Genomic DNA, 23,091 nt, shown 5'->3' with positions numbered 1-23,091 from the left:
CTGTTTGAAACACTGTGCGAAGTTCTCGTGCCGACATGAATACAGGTACTTTGGAATGCACACTGTCCAAGTCTTCATCATGCCATGCCGCTCCGACTCTCTGGTAGCAAAATTTTCCACTAAAAAAAGAGCAATTTTGTTCATTTTAGACTAGTAATATTAAATTTTACTATATACTAGGTACTTCTCATCATTCTACTCCAGACTAAACCATACGCCAGTGATCACCATGTTTTGAATGTTGTTGTATATGATCACAAAATGTGGTGTAATTAACATGTTAGAAATTCTGATCAAAATAAATCTGATAAAGTATTGTTTAAAAAATCTGGGCACAAGGAAGAAAGAAGCTAGCCAGATAGCCTGGACGAATGTTTTCAGTTTTATGCAAGCATCAGTACCCTTGCACACAAAATGTACAATTTAGTGGGTTTTCCCTTCCAGAATGGAATTTCATGCTGCAAACATCTAGATACGCGAAAAAAATTTTTAACTTCCATTCCAGACAAAGGAAAGAAAATTCCTCTGGTTTTTCTTCACAAGCCTCTGCAAGTATACAATTCAGTGAAACTACTCTGCAAGTACGTGAACCTACCAGCACGAGACAATGACAAGAAAGGAGACAAAGCAGGCGCTGACTCGCAACTGAAGTTTATTGAAGTAAACAGGGAGTACATAGAAAAGCCAAACCGCACCACAAATCACACAGTTACAGATAAGCTATACCACAACATGAGTAAAAGATCACTCTTAACTTTCCTCTCATCTAGATAGTCCAACTCGTTGCATATTAACACGATGGACAGCACACTCATAGATTTGTCACCGAGCCATAAGATGTGTCTAGCCTCGATAATTTTCCGGTTAATCTGCTCCGAATGTATCGCCAAAATGAATGTTGCCAAAAGGAATGGCTAGCAGCCTTCACATTCCTTGCGATGTACAGATAAGTTAGAACCCCTACCAATATCCAAATATCTCTTGTGCTCCCGTAGTCTTATATTCACACACCTTCGAGTTTGACCAACATAAACCCAACCCCAAGATAACAGTATCCGATACACCACATACATTTTACAAGGCACATATGCTTTTCCCGGACCAAATTCACAAAATTATTCTTAACAATTTTACAGATTGTAGACAACTTATTAGGGGCCAAGAGCACCATTTTTGCGTCACACCTTCTGACCACATTTTTCAAATTGTGCGACAATCTACGTATGTACAGTAACACAGTCGATCTTTTGGGATCTCGATGGCTGGCCCCGGCCGTATCCTGCCAATCCCTGTGAAGGGGTTTTAGCTTTAACATGCTAAAGGGAAGAATGGCGCAGCCTCAAGTTATAAGGACAGCAGGACAGCAAGCGCACGCACAAGTGCCAACCTTGGAGCGGATACAGAATCCAAGAGCACGTGCTTGACAATCAGCATTGATAGTCAAGGAAATGAGAAAACACTGATTTGAACATTCAAGATTGTATGAGCCCGACCCTTGACTGCCAACGCTGAATGTCAAGCACGCGCTCTTGGATTCTGTATCCGCTCCAAGGCTGGCACTAATGCGTGTGTGCTCTCCTGCTGTCCTCGTTACATGATGCTATGCCATTCTTACCTTTAGCATGTCTGACCAACTTGATCAATCTTATACGCTCAGCTTTAACAATTTATCACACACTCCTGCAATAGCATGGTTGGGGAATAATGCTTTCGTAAGCCTTAAAATCTGCTCTTGGAGACCATTTGTCATGCTGTGAAAGCATCACTTCATCAATACCAAGCTTAGCCTAGATGACGCAATGCTATCTTTCACTAGCTTAGAATGGTTCGGCCAATAGTCAAGTAGCTGCTTGACACTCCTGGGTGAATATCGGCAGCATACATGGCATGTGCAGAACATAAAGGTGAAGCCCAGAAACCGCAGCGCTTTTTGATGCGACATTTTCTCTAAGGAAAACCTAAGACAAAGAAAGGCCTTGCTCCTTAAACAACTTGACAATATGCACAGGTCCCACACTATCGCAACCTTTTGTAAAAGACCAGAAAATCAGACGAAGTGAAAGATTTTCCCCCAGCCCATGCAAGTTCTTGGCAATCACTCCATCCACCCTGCTTAAGAGAATATTACTTAGCACAGAGGCATTCAATCGATACATATACTAGACTTTTGAACATATGCCGCACAGCCATGCTCCAGAAACATGCTCTTCAAATAAAAGGAGGTAAGGAGAAAAAAAAGTCTATTATGCACCTGTTCCTAAACACAAGCTCCTCTTTGTGCTCCAATATAGACATTCACAAGCTTTGCATGAGGTCCTCATACGGGATGGAATAAAATAGTTCTACATCGACACTAACCGCCAGACAATCCGCTAGATTGCCATTCTTCAGATACTCAACCACGCTGCGAATTGAGTACAAGAAACGGATCTTCAAGATGCGAAGTAGACAAATGCTTTTGCAAATAACCAGACAAAATTTTGCAAGAACCCTTTTCTGAAATTTATCTGAAGAACATGCTAGTGAATAGCATTTATTTTAAGAGCATGGTTGTACAGTATTGTAGTGTGGTATGTGTTCAAAAATCTGGTATATGTAGTGGTTCGAAGATGGGCCTTGTGCTAAGAGATATTTGAAGTAGGGTGGATAGAATGATTGTGAAGGACTTGCATGGACTGGGGGAAAAAATCTTTTGCTGTGTTGATGATTTTCTGGTCTTTTACAAAGGTTCTGATAATTTGGGACGTGAACATATTCTCAAGCTGTTTAAAGAGCAAGGCCTTTGTCTTAGGCTTACCTTGGAGCAAATGTCTCCAAAAAAAGAGCTGCGGTTTCTGGACCTTAGCTTGATGATCTGCACACACCATGTGCACTGGTGATATTCACCCAGGACTGTTAAGCTGCTACTTGGACAAAGGTTGGCTATTCCAAGCTAGTGAAAGATAGCATTGCACTGTCAAGCCTGGGCTCAGAATTGATGAAGTCATGCTTTCACAGCATGAAGACTAGTTTTCAAGAGCAGATTTTAGGTTAATGAACGCAGGATTTCCTAACCATGTTAATGAAAGAGCATACAATAAATTGTTAAAGAAGCCGAAAGCTTTTCACGGCGACCGGCGCAATCAGGCCGGGGCCAGCCAGCAAGATGCCAAAAGACCGGTTGTGTTACTGTACGTACATAGATTGTCACACAAATTGAAAAATGCGGCAAGAAGGTATGACGGAAAAGCGATTTTCTTGGCCCCTAATAAGTTGTTTAAAATATGTGAAATTGTTAAGAATAATTCTGTGAATGTGGCTAGAGAAAAATACACATGTGGAGTGAAATGTATATGTACCTTGTAAAATGAACATGGTATCAGACACTATATCTTGTCGTCGGGTCTATATAGGTCAAACTGGAAGGTGTATCAATGTAAGATTACAGGAGCACAAGAGGGTAGGGGTTCTAACTTTTCTGTATATTGCAAGGGATGTGAAGGCTGCTACCCTTTCCTTTTGGCAGCACACATTTTGGCCGTAAATTCAGAGAAGATTAAATGGTAGATTATTGAGGCTAGACACACCTTACGACTCGGTGACTAATGTGCAAGTGTGTTGTTTATCGCACTAACACGCAATTAGTTGGACTATCTCGATCAGGGGAATGTTCAGCGGCATTGACTCATGTTGTCATGTATGCTTAGCTGTAATTGTGTGGTTTGTGGTGCTGCTTGGCTTCTTCATGTATTCCCTATTCACTTCAATAAAGTTTGGCCGCGACTCAGCGACTGTCTTGTCTCTTGTCTCGTCTTTCGCACTGGTAGATTCATCATGATGTCTCACCTCTGCAGAAATCCAACACGACATTTTCCTCTTCACACTTGAGGTTCAGTGCATAATAAGGCCAACGCCAGTCATCCGCAAGAAAAGTTCATGGCTCCATTAACACCGCCTCCTGCTTACAAGACACAGTGCGGCATTCATTGTAGATTCTACCTGCAACACAGAACGCAAAGTTGTAGTTTGAGTGGGCTAAACTAGGAAAGAAGCACAAAATATCTACAGCCAAACGGCCGAGCTGAAAGAAATAGAGGGTAGTGTAATAGTGAACATACTGATAGAGTTTTGTGTAACATCTTCTATTCATATAAAATCTACACTTTTTTTTCTTATGCTGACGCCTGCGTACACTATTTTGTGCACTTATTGCATGGGCCCGAACTAGCAGCTTGCTAAGGGCCCAGATGCTTTTATCACCATGTTTGTATAGCCTTCATCCAAAGTGAATAAACTGATGCTGATATTGCATGCAAGATATATGCATGATATATTGAGATATTCAACACTGCTTCCATTGGCTTAGCCAACTATTTATGCATAACAAAAATGCAGTATCACATAAATACTGATACAGTACTATTGGTTGGTTGGTTTATGGGGTTTAACGTCCCAAAGCGACTAAGGCTATGAGAGACGCCGTAGTGTAGGGCTCCGGAAATTTCGACCACCTGGGGTTCTTTAACGTGCACTGACATCGCACAGTACACGCGCCTCTAGAATTTCTCCTCCAAAGAAATTCAACCGCCGCGGCCGGGATCGAACCCGCGTCTTTCGGGTCAGCAGCCGAGGATACAGTACTATTAGTGTTAATATTAGCAGCGCAGATCAAATGAAAAAAGGGGGCCTAGCGCTAGCTGCCATTCCCACAGAAGGCTTGTGACCAGTCGCCAGTTTAAAGGAAAAAGGAATGACTGAAAAGGGAGAGAGCCAGTAGGAAGGAAGACAGGCATAAAAGTATTTAGGATAGAATAGGCAGGCAAAGTTATTTAGACAGCAACCACAAAAGAAATATTAACACCCAAGTAAAAATGTACAAGACCAACCATACCATTGTGCAGAGTGGATAACTTGTTAACCTCATTTAGCCCAAAATATATTTTTATATATACTTGTGCTACAAAGTGATTACATTCATTAATAGCATAACTGACCGACTGAAACCAAAACAGGGATGAAGGGCTGTGAATGAGCCCTAGGCGTGATGCTTTTGCCTTCCTAGTGGGACACAGAAGGATCATTCAGTTGAACATCGGGTCTCTGAGATTAATATGTAGTTTAATATTAGCGGAAAAATAGAAGTAGTAACAACAAAGCAAGCAATGTAGCTGAACATTGTTCTATGCACATGAGAAAAAAAGCATTAATAACCAAGTATGCAATGTCTGTAGCTGCACATTTCTTCACACACGTGTCTAAAACATATGCGCATGATTTGCCACAAGAGAGTGTCTCGTTTAGATAGGGTACCTGCTATGGCAGTAGTGCACAATCAGGCTGGAATGAAATGCAAACAGCACCTATGAACAAGACAAAATATTTCACCTGTGTGATTTCAGCTTGAGTACGCAGCTAGCCTGATTCCTGTTTCAGGTTAGGAGATGTACCTAATACACATATATGAACCCTTTCTAAATGTATACCTCGCTGCAAAGTAGAAAAGTACTGCACATGTATGTTTGCATTTCGTCCCGGCCTAACTGTAAATGCATAATGTGTGTCTAATGCATATCATTATCAGTCAAGGCTGTCACTTCCAACACCAAGCAGATATGTGAAACCTGTAAGAACTCCTTGAAGGCAAGAGTCTGGAGACAAGCTTCTAGACCCACTCTGAAGGATGTAGACTTGGTGTTTCTTGTGACATATAATTACTTCTGCATTAATAGCGAGCATGTAAGGCCAATACAATGTGCTTCTGAATTTGGTCGCCTAAAATTTGCTTGGGAGAACGCAAAATAATGCTAAAGAGCAATCTATAGACACAATATTACATGCTGAATAAGCAACAAGAAAAAAAGAAGGCAATGCTCTGGAAGCACCTTCAGTCATTCAAGACAAAAATGATGAGGCATGCTGATGCTGCTACTTGAACAACAGAAAAAAGCGACTACTGCTTACTTACAATAAACGCTTTCTCTGAGCAAGCAATGAAAGAGAGCTGTAACTCATGAAACCTCACGTCATTGTTTTTACAAGAAAGGAATTTAAAAGGTTGCAATGCAAGAATCCCTGCCATAATAGTATTCTCCTCACACTTGGGTTACACAAGCCAAGGCTTTTAACAGCATGTGTTTTTGCATGTGTTCATTCTGAAGCATTACCAGGTTAAAGCGTCACAAAATATTTACTTCCCCATGAACCTGTGCGTGCAGCATAATCACAGCAATTATTTTTTACACTGGACAGAAATACAACAGCATAGTGGCGTGACTGACACCACAGGCTTCGGGGACAGTGCAAGACAATGATCTGAAATCCTACACAACAGACCTGCGACATTACAATGGCTAAATCCTTGATAGTAGTATTTAACATCCATCTAAATGCTCGTGCGCAACAGGTGGGAGCACTTTACTGCGAAGCAACAGTAAACTTTTGCCACTAATCTAAACAAATGTGCGCCTCATTGCGACTTCCACTAAACTTTTTTTGCTCCCAGTGCAACAAAGCAAGTACACAGGGGGCTCGAATGGCAACGATACGATGTGTTAGGCTATCATGTCATCATCTTAACATAAACAATGCATGTGGTCTCTGTTCCGGACTGCAATGAGCCTCGAGAAGACAAAGATGCTTTTAAAAAAAGAACAAAGCAACAAGCTCTCAAACCTCACAGTGAACATAGAAGTAGCAGAACCATGTAACCTAGCCAATAGTTCGAAGATAAGCAGCAGAAGAAAATATGTTAAGGCCAGGACTGAGCAAACAGAAAATCATGGAGGAAACCTAAAAGCAGCAACAAGCAATGAGAGTGGAGCTGCCTTGATGTTCATTGTCAATACCTACTATTCAAAGTAAAGGAAATCAGGGTATAAGAAATACAGCATTTCATACTATGCTTTCAGCAAATGCAGCGAGAATGTAACAGACTAGAGACTTGTCTTATAACATTTTCACTCTTTACTTTGCACCAGAGGGAAATAAATTTGTGTGCAGTTCACCTACTGCTTGGCACTGTCCTAGAAGGAATGAATCCAGGTCTCGAAAAGTCTACAGAGAGTACTGATTCTGCATGTACATTTCTCTCTACACTCCCTCGTTTATTCCTTCCCTTAGGTTCAGGAGTCCACCGAGAGAAGTGAGACAGTTACTGCCCCATTTCCTTTCCTCAAAAACCAAATTAATTTCATTTCTCTCAACTGTCCTGAAATGTGTATAAGTTACCAATTTTTAGTGCCTGATTACATACTGTAATTTCTGCAAGGAATATGAGGTTGATGGACAGAAAAAAAATTCTGGAATATACCTTTGGTAACTTGGCACCTGGACAAACAGCTGACCCACTGGGCGTCCCCAAGGGCTCTGCTGCGAGGCGTCCCTGGCAACAGTAGCCGGTTGTCCAGATCCAAAGGAACCACGCGAATGACTACCGAAAAGTTTAAGGACAGCAGATGCATGAACACACAACAACTTTTCAGCACTGTTGCAGTGGGATGAAGGGTTCCAAATCTCTAGACCATACCTGGTAATAAATAAATTATCAGAAGACCATCTCGAGCGCAGAATGATCTGGTTTGGTTTATGGGGTTTAACGTCCCAAAGCGACTAAGGCTATGAGAGACGCCGTAGTGAAGGGCTCCGGAAATTTCGACCACCTGGGGTTCTTTAACGTGCACTGACATCGCACAGTACACGGGCCTCTAGAATTTCTCCTCCAAAGAAATTCTAGCCGCCGCGGCCGGGATCGAACCCGCGTCTTTCGGGTCAGCAGCCGAGCACCATAGCTACTGAGCCACCGCGGCGGCGCAGAATGATCTCAAAGCACATTCGACACGCACTACCAACATGGACAGCCTGTTCGACCAATGTTACTTCAAATAGAGACAGAAAGCGCATGCACGTTGTGCTGATGTTACCGTGAACATAACATGCGACGAGACACAGGGTTACAATAGAAACAAAAAACCGCTTTCAAAATCTGAGAACAAATTGCTCACCTTCTCACAAGTTCACCAAACCGGAGACGATGCCGTGTGGCTGCCGCCAGTCACTCGCGATGCACAGAAACAATAAAAATGCAATGCCGCTGACTTTCCTTGAGCAATTTTCAGTCGATTAAACTTCAAACTGTTCGCACCGACCACCGTTCACCTCACCAAGCATGTGTGCACGGAGGAAGTAAAATTCATGCGGGCAAGTTAGCCGCGCAAAACGCCGAGCACGATGCCATTTGCAGAGCTATGGTGGCTAGCTGCAGGGGAAATTCATAGCGTCACTCGCGTATTCGCGTCCATGCTTACATCACTGACGCCGCAAAAGTGCACCACCTTGAAAACATATCAGATGTATTTAATTTTACCGTAGCTTTTTTAGCTGACAACTTGAATAGTTTTACATATTAAAATTTTCTTTTCGTTTCATGAGCGTTGTTTTTTTCCAAATCACACAGGCGATGCGCGCCATCGAAAAATGCGCCTCTCGGGCGTGCGCAAAGCAAATGCCATGCCCCAGCCACGCCACGCCATGTGATACGTGACACCGTGTGATAGATTCTACGTGACGTTCGCTGCCCAGCTCGCGCTGCTGTCCTCGCCGCTGATTCCTACTGTACCCCACACAGGAGAAAATAACTTGCTGATTGTTTAGCTTGCCGAAACCTAGTGCGCACGCGAAAGCTTCTCACACGCTACCGAATGCGTTGTCCGTGAATTCCTCGTGAACCTGCCTCGTTGCAGTCCCAAATTCACTGAGACGAATCACGTGGTTAGTCCGTGTCTCTCGTCTGTGTTGAGCAGACGTCGAGGCGGCGGCTTCGTTTGCGGGTCGTTGTCGTCGCTCCTCCTCTCCTTTTCGCGACCCGTTCTTCCCGTTCTTCGGGCGTCTCAGCCGCACGCTTGGCCTTCCTCCCTCCCTTCTCGCGTTGTCGGCCGGCCTCGTAGCATGCTACGAATTCGGGATTCGTCGACGCAGCGTCTCGTAGCCTCTGCTCATGCCGCACAGAGTATGAACGCTTACAATGCGCCTATTTTTCTATTGCGCATCCGAGAAGCGAGCGCACGACCACGCTGACAATGGAGCGCCGCAGGGCGCGCCGCCGCGGAAATAGCACGGCGCATGCGCACTGAGGTGCATAGCTGAGCTGATGGAACAACTTATGGAAAACGAGGCAGAGAGAGAAATAACCAACTGATTCGTCTCAGAGAATTCGGGAGTCCAACGAGGCTGTTTCACCAGGAATTCACGGACAACGCATTCGGCAGCGTGTGAGAAGCTTTCGCGTACACGCTAGGTTTAAACAAGCGTAACCATCAGAATTTTTTTAGATTTAAATCGTATGGCTTTAAAGTGCTTAAAGATGCCATATGTGTACAAGCATCGGTTTTGCCGGATTGCCTCCTGGTTTCCATGGCAACGCGTTGCGATGGAAACGGCGCATGCGCAGATGTGGCTTGCACCCGACACGGCGAAATGCTCCGCAGCTAGCGTAGTGAAGCTTTCGCTTCAAAAAAGGCCACGTGACAGGTTGGCCATGGAGGAAGGGGTGACGGGAGATCACTTCGGGTGAGCCAAAGAGGAGTTTCTCGGAAGCGGGAATCTTTTCTTACGAGACCACCAAAATTTAGAAAAAAAATTATCTAGCAATAACTCTGTAGGTAATCACGTTTCCTAAATTACACAAGCTGATATGGCTGTTCATTACGACCGGCTACACGCATCTACAGATGTGCAGATGCTATGTTGAAACATAACCTGCAACAGGTGTTTAGTGGTTAGACTGCCCCCACGTGTTCAAGGCACTCGTGGCTGTAAGCGTGACCAGCCAATAAATCGAAACTTTTTCGTCTCAATGGAAAACAGCTGCTCTTGTCACCATATGGCGTATTTTGCGTGCAGAATTAAAATCCCTAAAACTCCTCGCCTTCAAAATCTGTATCTGTTAGAATTTTCTGCGTGGTAGGCATGAAACCGCTCTTGATTATCTAGACCTATGCCTGAGTGATTTTCAACAAAATGATGTGTCTACTGTGACACACATTTCAACACCTTTTTGCCAGCTGTGTAGAGAATTCTATTCCCAACAAAGTAAATAAATTTGGCAAAATAAATCTCTGGATAACGCGTAAGTCTTGCACTTAAAACCGAATCTAAAAAGATTGAAACGAACACGTGTCCACAGAAACGCAATGCTAGCTGGCCTGCGTCAGGCTGTTGGCTTTTCAAAGCGTCACTATACTTCGAGCACACAGTGATCCTCAGATATTTTGAAAACACTTCCCTCACGTGCTTGGACCTTTTTTAGGGCCGACAGTTTAATATAAGTAATTGAAAGGAGGCGCTCAACTTTCATACATAGTTATAAAGTTAATTGTCAAAAAGGTTTTAGCCACCTTACCAGTTAACCTGATTCATCTGTTGTCTGCGGCCCGCCAAGATTGGTATCGCTATCCCACAGAGGTCATCTTTATAATTCTAAAAGCCTGTTTTTGAAAATCAGTGTGCGCTTTCCTGAAGCACCTGTGGTAATGCGTATGCCTAATGCTGTGCTAAAGCGCTAGTTTCCCATTGCGAGCTATAAGCGGAAAAGAGATTGTAATGCAGCAAACATTCCGCGAGAGGTCATTGTGTTAGCAGTTAAAGGGAGCCTAAGGACAATGTGACCACAGGTTATGGTTTGCTCAACGCTCACATTCTTTCCTTTCAGGCGGAGATGTGCATGAAAACTGGTGCTTTACTTCTGTGGGCTGCGACAACAGCCTGTGGCCTCACCATGTCAATGAACAGCACCCACATCACTCCTTACGCAACGCTGCTGCAGCGCTTCAAGCGCAGCAACGTGGCCGTTGAAAACGGATACGTCCAGGCCATTTGCACCATTCTTGTACGGCTGAAAGTTGGGCACTATATCACTCCTGGTCACCAGAAGGCGCTGACGATGGAACAGCTGCTCGTATCGGACGAACCCGTGGACAACAAAACTCCTCAGGGTAGTATCGCCTGCTTGTCGCTCTGATCCGTGAAGATTCGACAATGGGATAACTTTCCGCTAGCAAATGATGAGCAGCAGGACCTATTCGTTACGATTTCGGCCCCCGAAATTGATATCTATGGTTTTGAGTACCGGCGGCAATCCATTAGCGAGATGACAGGCAAAAGCACGTTCGGCATGCCTCCGCAAGCCGCTGTCGCCGTCGGCCACGGGACTCTAGCGGACGAAAGATGTAACTTTCACGTCTACGGCTTCGTCGGCTCTGATAGGTACATCTCCACCTCTTGCTTCTTCAAGACTATAAATTCGTTCTTTGAGTTATGGAATATTCACACCGTCACGACCGAGGCAGTGAACGTCACGTTCATAGACACATTGTATGAATTCTCTCCAGAGCTGCTTGGTTTGGGCGCCATCACTCCTGTAAAAAATTTTCTATTCTATAAATGCAACTTTGATAGAATCGGACTTTGGGAAAAACCACCACCCTTGTTGCAAATCGAGCACTTCGAGTTTTTCCACGTTCCCATACGGGACATGCATCCACTTGCCTTCGGGCATCTGAAACCAGGTTTCAGGTATGTCTCGCTTATCGGGACAAAATTGCCCGAAATTCCAGAAGAAATATTTTTGTTAGAGCGCCTAGGTACGCTCGACATGTCCGACACCAATGTGCCACGTGACATCGAGTTCGAGTACTGTCCCAGGAACTGTCAACTGAACAGTAGCGTTCGGAAGCTAATTATGAGTGGGACCAACCTCGGATCGTTACCAAATCGCGCCTTTTGTGGATTTCCTCTGCTCGAGGCACTTCAGCTAGAGAACTGTCACATAACACAACCCTCCGGGTCACCGTTTGAATGCCTGGAAAACCTCAAGAACCTCTCTATGGCTGGCAACACGATTAAGCATTTGGACGGAGAAAACGTAAAGGGACTACGGAAACCTATTTTTCTGAACCTAAATAAAAATCAGATCGTGCAATTCGAAGCCCCGGAAGTATTCTCCACTTTGATCTCCTTGAATCGACTCATACTGTCTCAGAACGAGATTAAAGTACTACGGCTTGGTGCAGTGAAGGGTGTACCTATCGAGGAGCTAAATCTTGCGTATAATAGAATATCAGAGTGGAAGGGACCGTTATTTACTAGCATGACTAAATTCAAAACCCTGCTCTTAGATAGAGCACAACATACTATCCACAGTAAGCGAAGACATGTTGCATGACATCAACAATGTCAGCTACGTGAACCTCAACTGGAATCCCTGGCACTGCTCAAGCTGCAGGTTGAAAAACCTTCTTTTTCTGATACAGAAGCACCCTGCTCAGTGTACGGACTGCTTTCTCTGCAAACAACCTGAGGAGCACGAGGGCAGGCTCGTACTCGAGGTGCCGAGGAATGAGGAAGACTGCGCCCCGCCCGACCACTACAGAATTTACGGTGTTCCTGCGCTCTTCTCTGCCATGGTCGCCTCCTTGGCGGCTACGCCGTTTACAGAAACCGCTTGTACTGCATGTACAGCCTGCTGTACCTCAAATTAGCTATTAAAGGATATCGAAGAGAGACCCACAGAGGACGTTTTCTGTGGGACGGCTTCCTCTCGTACCACGCCTCGGACGCCAAGTGGGTGCGAGACGTGCTGCTTACAAATCTCGAAGCTTCCATGAATTTTCGACTCTGCGTGGCCGATCGGGTCTTCATCCCGGGCCTCCCGATCACCGAGAACATCTGCCGGGACATAACGCAGAGCCGCGTGTCGCTGTTCTTGCTGAGCCGGGAGTTCTGCCGCAGTCGCTGGTGCATGTTTGAGCTGAGCCTGGCGACGCATCGGCTGTTTGAGAACGACCGCAACGATGGCTTGGTGTTCATAAGGAAGGCCGACTTGCAGGAGTCTGAGATGAGCTCCATGCTGGCGTACTTCATCAAGACCCGCACCTACGTTCAGCTACCGCCCGACGGTTCGAGCGAGGCTCTGAACAACCTCTTCTGGCTCCAGGTTCTGGCTGCTCTGCAACAGTAGTCATGCGGCTCTTAACTTCCTTTCTTCCAAGTATTGCGGTCTCATGAGGTTTAGACCGCGTCTGGTTGCACTAGTCTTTTATTACACTATCGCTGCTTTCGTAGCGACATGCTCGATAAATGTGAGACACTGTCACCATTCGTCTTACAGTCCACACGCCGCTGACACTAGATCGCTTCGTAGAGGCCTTACCTGCGGTCCAATCCTGGGATCCCTTAGTATGGGCTTAATAAAGTTATAGCATACATGTTAGCGTATACTCTTTACGGGTTACGTTGTGCATTTCAATTTATCGCCGGCTATGAACAATTTGCAGGTTACGCTGCACCTCTGCTGTTAGTCGCGAGTAATTTACAGGTTAAGCCGTAACCTTCATCCTGCCTTCTGCGTGTGCAATGAGAGTACAGAAAAACGCTATACGCATACTGAGATTCACAAGCGCAGGAAAGTGAAGGGCACGCCAACGTTGTGCTTCAGGAGAGGCAACGCAAAGATGTCAATGCTGTGAAATCACTGAATGAAACGATACTTTCTATTCTGCTCCGTATATGGCAGTAAAAACCGTTCTCGCATTACGAAAAAGCGCTTGTATGACTCTTGGACAGCACTGCGGTTATAGGTTTCATTGACAACTTCCGCATCTTTGCAACTGCACTCTCGTAGAAAGCGCATTTACAGGTTCGAAACACTTTGCCAGTTGTTATTGCTGGCCAGCTTGCATATCCCGTCATTTTCGGCCGTCTGATAATCTGGTTCTGTACGGATAGACAAAGCTTCGTGGAGATCAAGATGTTCTGATAACCAATAGAGAACACAAACAATTATTCATATAACCAGCGAAATCAATGTTGACAGCAATTACAATGCATTCCTAAGATTAAGAAAGTAACATTAGTTTAACGGATGATTACACCAGAGAAGCATTATGCGCAGATGATGCGTTAGTATAGAGCTCAAGCTGGCAAGATCACACCGCAGTGGAAGAAATCCCTTGATTACGACCTGAAACGCGCGTTAATTTAGGGCACTATCTGTGTACAGTCGTGCTAATAGCAATAAGGGAATTGTTGTAGCCGGCAGTTTTGCTTCCATTGTTTACTTCAAGCGCGATGGTTTGCTGTACAGTCCCGGGAACTATATTTTTAAGGAGTCAGTTGGCAGTAGCGGCAGGAAAATGTTGTCTAATATATCGAGAATTTCTAAGAAACGCGAGACATTACATTACTTAAGCTCTACGCAGCAGAACACATTTATCACAAACACCTGAGAAAGCAATTGAAAACCGAACTAATCCTTATGGCTTCCGGTTTTTACACCGGCAAGTGAGGATACCTAGATGCACGCCGCCTACGGCAATCTGAGGCAAGAGTGCATGTAACGCTCACTCTGTAGTTTATTCATATGATTTACTTTACATGCAAAGGCGCTCTTATGAAAGATGTGTCCACTGGCGTATTCTTTATTTGTTTATTGATTGAGCCGATGGACGACAAGGCTCGTCATGATGAACCGAGGGGAAGGGCAATTCTCCCACTTCTCCCATACTAGTTATGGACTTTCCTTCAGCACATGTGCGGATTCTGGAAGTGTACGTTGTGTTCTGGTGGATCTTTCATTTTTTTGTACGAGCTTGCCTGTGTTCGTAGCTGTCATTTTGTCACCATTCATTGGGTATAGTACAATTTGCACGTGGCATACAATGTATTGAAAGTGGGTTTGTCTGTGGTTTGTGCTGCAGCAGTAGCCTGTTATCATATTCATAATGTGCTCCTTTGGTTCACCACCTGCGATAAATTCTCTTGGCTTCCAAACAAATTTTTAGGTATGCGTTCTTATTTTTATGATATGAATGTACATGTTTCATGCGTACTGAGCACATGACCATCAGTTATTGTCTTCGCATAAGTATGCATTCATTGCCCTTCTTCTTCGTATATGTGTAAGCGAAACGGCAGGGGTCCTTTTAAATGGGCACCATGTTGCTTTTGTAACGCTGTTCTGAAGCCAGACAGTTGACGATTTCGTGTTAAAATCTGTTGTGTACCCCGTAGAGTTGTGCTGGGGATACCCGTGTGTGTTATTCGCATCTGTAATAAAGGAGTTGCTGGACTGTGGCATTCACGACAGCTTTTTCTTGAGATATTTTTTGAGCTGCTTCCATACTTTTAAGCTGCAATGGCTTAAATGCGAAAAATGACAGCAGATAATTGGGCCTCGCGACTTTCACACCAGTCACGTGACCACAAAACTCCCTGAGGCATTCCGGCCGTCGTTAGGTGCGTGGACAAAACCGCCATCAAAGAAGTTTTCCCGTTGAGCAAATAGAGCAGTGTGGAAATTTTTCTCCTGTACATTGAAATTACAATCTCATCGTGGTTCATTTCTGCAATGAGCTGCAAAATGTAATAAAGGACATTATAAGAACGATTATAACTTGAGGGTCATGCGGGCTTCGAAATCGTGATCAGAATCGTTCATTTTAATCATCATCAGCAGCAGCCTGACTAAGCCCACTGCAGGCCAAAGAAATCCTCCGTATCCTCCATTTGCACCGTAGCGCCTTCGGCGCATTCTAATGTGGAATAAACGTGGTTTCAATCAATCTCCTCCATGTCCTACCAGTTAACCATGTCCTTTGCCAGGTGCGGTCACCCTATCCCTCAAAATTCTTAATTTCATCCGCCCAGATAACTTCCTTCCGCCCCCAGCTACGCTTGCCTTCTCTTGGAGATCATTGCGTTACCCTTAAGGGCCATCGGTTATCTTGCCTTCGCAATACATGCCCCACCCAAACCCATTTCTTGCTCTTGATTTCAGCTACGATATCATTAAGCCTCGTTTGTTCCCTCCCTAATTCTAGCCACTTCCGCTCTCTTAACGTTATACCTGCCATTTTTTTTTTCCATAGCTCACTGCGTAGTACTTAACTGGATCTCAATCCTCCTCATTAGCATCCAGGTTTCGACCCATAGGTGAGTACAGGTAAGACAAAGCGGTTGCACACTTTTCTCTTGAGCGACATTGGTAAACTGCCATTCATGATATCAAAGAACGTGCCATACACACTCCTGCCTAAACTTCTTCTATTTATCTCAATCTCTTGATCCAGACCTACGGTCACTACTTGCCCTAAGTAGACGCATTCCCTTTCCAATTACAGCACCTCGTTACCGCTTGTAACTGATGTTGCCTTCGGAGATTCTTATACATTATTTTGGTTTTCTCCATACCCGCCGATCTTCTTTGCCTGCCTAACTCATTGACCATGCTTAGCGGTTAATCTCCTGAGTGACTTAGCTAGGGGCTGTCATCATCGAATCAAGATTACTGAGTTATTCTGCATTATCCCTTAAGCCCAACTGCTCCAAATCCATACCTCTGAATACCTCTTGTAAGCTGGTGTTCAAGAGCAATGCTGAGATCACGTCTGCCTGCTTGTCACCCATCCATAATGAAGTTTTATTTGTGAATCTATGGATGACTGTTATAACTGTGCAGCCGTTCTATATATATTCAAGCAAGAAGTCTTACGTAGGATTGTTCTTCACCCTTGACTGGGTATTGTACCCATGGTCACACTATTTAGACCTTCCTAGGAAATGAAAGCAAGAAAAGAGGCTAGTTGAAAAAGCATTTCAGTACTTGAATTCGGATAGTGCGCAAACAAGGAGGGCGCACGAAAATAACAACTGCACCTAGCATGCCTATCAACTGAACCTTTATTTGACCCCCCCCCCCAAAAAAAAAAACAAAAAACATCCTTTTTGGTGCAAATGGGAAGGGCCTGCCACCACTGAAAAACCCTGTGCGTCTTAGGATATTTTTTCCTTTTTCTTTCTTTCTCATTTATGTGTTGTCGGCTGCCTGTTCTAAAACCTAATCTGACGAGTGGCCAATACCCTTGACTATGTGAAAATGCAAATTACTTGTAGGTTGGCGATGAAACATGCCTGCGGAATTCTTCGGCTATTCAATCTTTCCTGGCTCTGGTTTTATCCGCTTTAACGTGCCATAGCGGCACTAGCTATGAGGGACGCCGTAGCGGAGGGCTCAGGATAATTTTTCACTCCCGTGGCTCTTGAAGGTACGCTGGCATCGCGCAGTGCGCGGGCGTGTACATTTCACCTGCATCAAAAAGCGACCGCCCCGCTGGTATTGAAACCGCGTCTTTGGGTCAGCAGTCGAGCACTATAACCACTTAGCCGCCGCGGCTTCCTCAGATTAAATCCTTACATCTAGTCAATAGAGATGCTTTTTTTTGCAGTGGCTTGCAGGGCTTGCAACTTTTGCACTGGTCTGCCCGCGTTCATGGCGCGCTGTTCTCTTGCAAAGTTCTTGAGTGCTCCTACAACCTGATAATGAGGAAGCGGCTGGTCCGCCCCGCTTAACTGCACAGCAGAATAGTTTGAGGCTTTAAACCATTCTTTCTCTACAAGTCACAAAAGATTGTACTGTAGCCTGCAAAAACTCCACCCTTCTCGTTACTAATGTGGTTAACACACCGACAGATTATATTTGCATTCTTTGCACACTAGCCAAACGTGTAGGTGCTTCAAAAAACGCGCAATGGAGCATGCAAGATTCGACAACAACGCCTCGGAGGACAGTTGGCCCAACACTGCAAGCATTTCCAGACCAACGGATGTGTTCGACCGCTACGCGAGTCTACTTTCCTGGTCAAAAAGAACGAGGCGTTGATAAGTGAAGTACCGGAAGCTATTGCGATCGACGACAACACGGAAACTTGCGTCCGTACCACATCCCTAGCCCTCACCGAAAAAGTACAAAGATACCTTGACAGTTGTATAAATTTCAACGCTCTACTTCATGAGAGAGGGTGGGTCATGTGTCGCCCCGCTTTCTGTTCTTATTTTGTTATTATTTGCTCGCCGCTTTTATAGAGCCGGGTTTTATTACTGTGGTTTTAGTTTTTTATCAACTGTAATAATTCACCTGTAGTAATAATCACCCGTAATAATAATTCTAATAATTAACCTTTATTGGCGCTCTATACCTAATGTGTTTTAAGGGTGTATTTTCCTTGTTGCTTCAATTTTATTCGGTGAAGTTGACCCCTTCGGTTGCATCGCAACTACGATATGCTTTTATTTAACTGTCTCCTTCCCTTCGCCCCTCCCCTTTTCGACTATATATGCACCGCTGCGGTGGCTCAGTGTTGACCAAATATTTAGGGGAATCCCCCAAGGTGGAGTAGATTTGTAATAAGGGAGTAATTACTCATTGACGTCCACCCGAGCGCAGCCATAAGGCCACAAAGGAAAGCTATACAGCTTTCACAGAAACTTCGTAGTTAAAGAAAAATTCGTCCTCGTCCGGGGTTCGAACCCGGAACCACCGCCACACCGGAGCAGTCGCTCTACCAATTGAGCTAACCGGTTACGGCGGCGCGGTTACGGTTACGGCGGCGCGGACCCGAAAGACGCGGGTTCGATCACGGCCGCGCCGGCCCACATTCAATGAAGGCGAAATTCTAAACACCCTGTACTGCCCGATGTCAGCGCACATTAGAACACCCCAGGTCGTCGAAGCTTGCGAAGCCACGGCACCCTTCATAGCCCGAGTCGCTTTCGGTTGTTAAACCCCAATAAACCAAATGAAACCTTTTCCACTATGTATTCTTCTATGAGCCCAAAAAAAAACATCAGCTGTTAGCCTTCTGGGGTGTCTCCTTGCTTTGTGCTGTTCCTAGTTTGCGGCTGTTTTAAGTGCCGTTTTAAGGCACATGCGGTGAGTAATTTCAGCTGAATATACTGTTAATTTCCCTGCTGGTTCAAAAGTTTGGTGGTTGCATGGACCCAAATATAGCGTTCTTCTCCTTGTCGCCTTATGCTCCACTCTTTCCTAGATACTGCAGACTGCCATTGGGTAGCCAGCCTTAATCCTGGAATCATTGTCTCTATCAGTCAGTGTTCTGTGCACACAAAGCTGTCCCTCATATAGAAATTTTCTCAAGAAAGGATGCAGTATACGACGTCTTTAGTGCATTTTTAATAGACGGTTTTCAACTGTAAAAGACATATTCGAATTTCCTGCCTTTTAGAAGCGGCCAAAAATGCTAGCAGTATTGCACGCGAGAGTGAAATCTACTTTCAGAGAATTTTTTCCGCCCATCTTTTGACAACGTTGTGTAAGCTGTTCAAGTAAAGAAAGTTCAAAACTCGTTCATTCAACTAGGATTATTTTGTGGTCATTTCTTTCCTAGTTCTATTCTCAGGTAGAAAGGACAAATTGGCGGACATGCACACTTTACAATTATCTGCACTGTTTCCCGCAAAAATGTGGCGCGCAATAGAACGTGGGGAAGCACTGCACAGAATTCTCCTAAAGCGCAGCCGATGTTCATGACGCAAAAAGGAGCTGGAGCCCATTTGTTGTCGTTGATAACCTAGGCAAATTCATAGATGGAATGCGTTCGGATAGGCGTATGACGATGAGGACGACTTCATTAATTCAAACTTCATAACTCAAGTCATAGTTATATTAGCTCTCTGCATATTAAGGAAGCTTGGAGCAGCTACGACACTGCATTTGATGCAAATGTAGGGAATCGCTGACAATTGATGCCATAACAGCAATCGGGTCCGCACCACGCCTGCAACCACTTCCGTTCTTATAAAATTGACGCGTAAGATTTTGCAGCATGGCGTGAATTGTCCGCACCTGGCCCCCGGTAATTTTCGCTCACTTGTTTACCTGAAGAGCTATCTGGCTGGAATACCTCTCGCCTGTAGTGAGGCACGCGAAAGACTTCTATAACTACCGCATGCAAAGGGGGAGTTCGAAGCTAAACAGTCATTTGTAGTATGGTTGAAATTACACGATAAAAAGAAATGTTCAGCGATTACTGTTAGCTTTGGGAAGTAAAAATTTTGTACAGCCTTGCTTGAATCTGTATCTTTACTTTTCGGGCGCGGTGTAGTTGCACAGAACAGCGGTAGCTGAAAAAAAGTAGTGCTAAAACATCCTCGCTGCTAGAAATATGATGAGCCATGTCACCTTTAAACCGAAACGCTTGTTGAGCTATTGAACTACTGGAATGAATGGGACACACATCTGCCTTCGAAACTGTTCTGTGTTGGAGAACCTTGCTCCGAGAAGCAGGGTTTCTTTTGATCGCTGAATGTGAAGCGGCGCGACTTATACTACAGTGTAGAATTAATACAAAGCAAAGAAATAAGTTTAGAAGAGCTGTAAGCTGAATGAGTGGAGAAAGAACGGGGTTTGTCGCAAGCGCTTCCCGTGATGGTGGTTTGTCTGAACGAGCCGTACACACACGAAAAGATTTAAAGTCCAGCTCTTCGGTCGCATACAGGATTAATTTCTATGCGTCAACTACGAAGTGGAGTAAGGGAATTTTGGCGACAATCACATGTTGTATCAAGTTTCACCCTTATAGAAGATTCTTCTACAAACGTGGGTTGGCTGCGTGAGTTATTAATTTTTTTTGCAAGCTTTCATCAGAAAAATTGGTGACGTATCTAAGTGGACAATTTTCAGAGCAACCACTTACTCATGGGTGGAAAGAGATATTTTGTTTGAGCCCACGCTGATGAACAACGAAGATGGTATTTGGTTGACTTCCAGCCTAAACTTAAGCGCAACACCCGAAAATTTGCATATTTGCACTGACGTGCCGAAGGTACACAATACACGTGGTGAGAAGTAAAGCGATAAAACTTGCATTTGTAGCGAACCACGACGGCCGCGCCTGTTACCGCCTAGTCCGATCGCTGCCAGAGCGCCGCCGACGACGAAGCGTCGCTAAAAGACGAAGTGCCGCCGCGCTGCACGAGATCGCTTGGGTCGGACTGGCCGTCTTCTGCGCTGCCCGCCGTTCTGCTCGCCGCTTTGTGTCGCCTACCGTGAACACCACGCCCTGTACCATTTGTGCAGAAACCCCCTTTCACTTGGTGGAGGTGCGGATTTATTGCCTTCTTGGCACTTCAAGGCCGTCCGCTTCCGAATTTCACCATGCCTCAAGATTCCGAACAGCCGCCGATCCTTCCGCCACATACTCCTGCCCCACAGCCGCCGACAGTCGTCTGCGCTGGAGCTTTGCGCCAGCGCGACCCCGCTGTTTTCAGCGGTACCGGGGACGACGACGTCGAGGACTGTCTAGCCTCGTACGAGCGGGTCAGTACCCACAACAAATGGGACGATCCCCTAAAACTGAACAACGTCATTTTCTATCTGACGGACGTTGCTAATCTGTGGTACTGCAACCATGAGCCTGACATCACATCGTGGACCGCCTTTAAGCAAAATTTCGCTGACGTCTTCGGCCGGCCTGCGGTGCGCAAGCTGCGTGCTGAGCAACGCCTGCGTGCTCGGGCGCAGCTGCCTGGTGAAAATTTCACCAGTTATATAGAGGACGTGGTGGATCTGTGCAAACGTGTGGATGCTTCGATGCCCGAGCGCGCCAAGATCGACCACATTCTGAAGGACATTGACGACGACGCATTCCAGATGCTTCTCGCCAAAAATCCAGCCACCGTCGTCGACGTCATCGCACAATGCCAGAGCTACGACGAACTCCGAAAGCGCGGTTTTCTCACTCGCTCTCCACTCTCTCCACCGGAGCCTCTGGGCGCTTTGACATCTGGCTCCGACCAGCCGCTACTGCTGCCGCAGATCCAGCAGTATATTCGCGAAGAAGTTGCTCGACAGCTGTCTCTCGTCCACCCGAGTACTGCCGCTTCCTCCTCTCTTGTGCCTTCGCTGCAGCGCGTCATCCGCGAACAAGTGGCCGAAGCTCTTCCTTCACCCCCTGAAGTTCCTTCCGTCCCTTCTTTGACGTACGCTGGCGCCGCAGCACATTATAGCCAATCCACCCCTGTGGCAGCGCCCTTGACGTACGCCGCCGTGCCTGCACGGCCTGCGGTGTTGCCACCTCGTCAGCCTGTTCTGCGCCCCGCACCGGCCCCACCAGCGGCTCCGCTTCCTCCTTCTCCTTCGCCATATTACAACCCTTGGCGCACACCAGACAATCGTCCGATATGCTTCTCATGTGGCTTCCCCGGACATGTGGCCCGCCACTGTCGACGCCGCATGGTCGCCCCTAGAGCGGTTGCGCCTCCTGCCTGTTCACCTCAGCAGCTCCGTTCTGTTCCGGGGCAATGGTAGCGAACCACGACGGCCGCGCCTGATACCGCCTAGGCCGATCGCTGCCAGAGCGCCGACGACGACGAAGCGTCGCTAAAAAACGAAGTGCCGCCGCGCTGCACGAGATCCCTTGAGTCGGACTTGCCGTCTTCTGCGCTGCCCGCCGTTCTGCTCGCCGCTTTGTGTCGCCTGCCGTGAACACCACGCCCTGTACCATTTGTGCAGAAACCCCCTTTCACATTATTCGATTTCGGACCTGTTCTCGTGGGCTCGGCCTTTAACACGGGGTAAGGTCCTCGGGCCGTGGCCACAGGAGCCGACTGTACCCAAGACCTACCGGGCACTGTTTTGCTACCTCATAGCGGCTGGCTTCAGCAACAAATTCTGACTGTGCTCTTCGCCTCTTCTCCGTTTCCTTTTTCAATCCCGTCGTCCCTCTCCCCATGCAGAGCAGCCAACCAGAACACTATTCTGGTTAAAAAACTCTGCCTTCACTCTTCCTCTTTATCTCTCTCGCTCTGCAAAACATGAAATGTTTTAATCTCTAGTGAAGCTGCCCCACATGGGCTTATAGTAATTCCTTAAAACACTGCAAAAGACAAGGACGCAGAAAAGAAAACACAGACTAGTGTATGTCATTTCTTTCTGTGTCCTTGTCGTTTTCGCTGTTTTGAAGAATCATGGACCAGCAACTAGCCCGCACGTCTACCCTTTTGTACTTATAGCTTTCTTACATGAAATTTAGGGCTGCGCACGAAACGTATCGCCACATAGTCTTTGTCAAAAGTAACCAGGCTGCACATTTTTCTTCTAAGTCGTATATTAAAGCAATTCCCAGTCAAAAAACGCAACAGGATTACAACACAAAATTTCTGTTGTGTTGTCTGTCATGTTTTTGGCATGTCGTATCTGTTGTCTGTCTTGTTGTGCTGTAGTCTGTCCTGTTGTCCTGTCGTGCTGTAGTCTGTCCTGTCGTG

General features: G+C 45.8%; 1 long non-coding RNA gene and 1 pseudogene across 1 annotated transcript; one reads left to right on the top strand and one right to left on the bottom strand.

Moving 5' to 3' along the window:
- Positions 1–7,413, bottom strand: LOC149328325 (uncharacterized). Its single transcript, XR_016285776.1, has 3 exons — positions 7,289–7,413; positions 3,826–3,978; positions 1–119 (listed from the first exon to the last, which is right to left on the bottom strand). It is a non-coding gene; the product is annotated as an uncharacterized LOC149328325 (long non-coding RNA).
- A 3,275-nt stretch (positions 7,414–10,688) lies between these two features.
- On the top strand, positions 10,689–12,991 carry LOC149328324 (toll-like receptor 2; annotated as a pseudogene).
- Positions 12,992–23,091: the final 10,100 nt, after the last annotated feature.

The sequence above is a fragment of the Amblyomma mixtum genome, chromosome 9 (genome assembly GCF_055824585.1).
Source record: "Amblyomma mixtum isolate Tamu chromosome 9, ASM5582458v1, whole genome shotgun sequence".
In the NCBI taxonomy this organism is placed as follows: Eukaryota; Metazoa; Arthropoda; class Arachnida; order Ixodida; family Ixodidae; genus Amblyomma; species Amblyomma mixtum.
This window is presented reverse-complemented; position numbering and strand designations above follow the sequence as displayed.